We start from the raw sequence: 1,834 nt of genomic DNA on the forward strand, positions 1-1,834 counted from the left end.
ACGTATAACGTAGGTATGTCTTAGGCCGTGATTACTAGCTTAAGCTCGTCTAATACGCTACTCTTTAAGAAGGACTTCTTTACGTCGTCGTCTTAACTTAGGCCTCTAGCCTCTAATAACGTACGCTTAAAGTCTACTAAAAACGCTATAAAACTCTAGTTTCCTTACTCTAACTTATATAGCCGTGTCCTAGCCGACTCTCTTGACTTTATATTATTAAACGCCTGTTAAAGTTACTTTAATAGCTTAAAATCTATCCTCTCTCTAACTATTAGTCTATTTTATACGTTTAACCTAACTTAAGGAGTAATCTAGGTTAAGGCCTTACTTATTAGTTAGCTATAGACGTACTAGAATTGTATAGTTAGCGTGTTATAAGTAAGATCTACTATAAGCTTAGCTTTAATTACTAAACGTTATATAGTAAACTAGGCTTTAGTTCTATTAAATATAGTAGTATCTAGAAAGAGCCTCTTTTACTATTTAGCTAGTAGCTTAGCTAGTAGCCCTATAAGGGCGACAGTAGTAAGTAATAGTGTTAGAACTATAGACAATAGTATTAAGACAGCTAGGATTAGTATAAGAAAGGGCAGGTTTACGTGTTAGGCTACCTAGGCTTAGAGCTATTATACTACTTGCCTTAACTACTCTACTTTGTACTCTAGTCGTTCTCTTTACCCTAGTTTAGTAGACGACTACTCTTAGTTATCCTAACCTTTAGACAAGCTAGTAAAGAGGGTTTAAAAACTTATTATTAGGTAGTCTTACTTTATTATATACTCTTATATAACAGAGCTACAAGAAGCTCTAATTAGATAGAAAGGGTTAAGAGTATTCTAATGTTAGGGGTTAATAACACGATACTTAGGTAAAGTTAATTTATTCTATAAAGAGAATACTCTAAAGAGAAAGGAAAGAAAAGGGTTTGTATAAGGTAAGGGGCAAGAGAAAACTCTACTGTTAGGGCAGGGCAACGATAGTCCGGTTGGTCACGTGCTCGGCACTGACCCCTTACCAGGTTCTAACCTGTAACACTTATAGTTCTACTAGATTATAACAGGCTGTTTTATTAAAGGTAACGTTATAAGTAGATACTATTTAATTCTTTAAGGAGATCTATATTTAGTATATATTTATTAACTTATATCTAACAAGGTATCTAACAAACGCTTTAAGATCTAACTTATCTAGTCTAGCCTTAGTCTTATTTAGTACGTACGCCTTATAACTATACGCTTAAAGGTAGCTAAGCTTAGGTTTAAGCCTCTCTTTTTTACTCTTTATTACCTCTTAGAAGTACTAGTAAGGGGTTTTCTAAGCTAACAAGGCGCTAAGAGATCTGTTAATAAGGTAGGCTACTGTTTTACTAGCTTTAAGCTATAGGTTCTCTAGTAGCCTACCCTTTATATAAAGAGCTATACCCCTCTAAAGGATTACTTTCTTAGATTACTTAGCTAGACTATTTTACTTTAGTGTTTATAGCGCTAATTGTTCTACTAGGATCCCTTCCTTTATTACCTACTTATTAAACTCTCTCTTAAGTAATGTTTTACTATCTACTTAAATAACCTTTACTTTAAACCCTTACTACTTATATACTATATATATAAAGTAGTGTAGAACACTAAGGGTTTCTTGTTTAGATTCTATAGTATATATAAAGTTTATTTAAGTTAAGTTATCTAAGATATAAAGGATATAGCGCTCTCTTATATCTACTATATAAAAAGAGATAAGATCTACGTATATTTACTTAAATAGAGTAGTAGCTCTTTTAGCTAGTACCTAGGATATTTGTTGTTTTACGTTAGATAAGTAGTACGTTTTATAAGAG

Source organism: Amorphotheca resinae (genome assembly GCF_003019875.1).
Source record: "Amorphotheca resinae ATCC 22711 unplaced genomic scaffold M430scaffold_3, whole genome shotgun sequence".
Taxonomy (NCBI): domain Eukaryota; kingdom Fungi; phylum Ascomycota; class Leotiomycetes; order Helotiales; family Amorphothecaceae; genus Amorphotheca; species Amorphotheca resinae.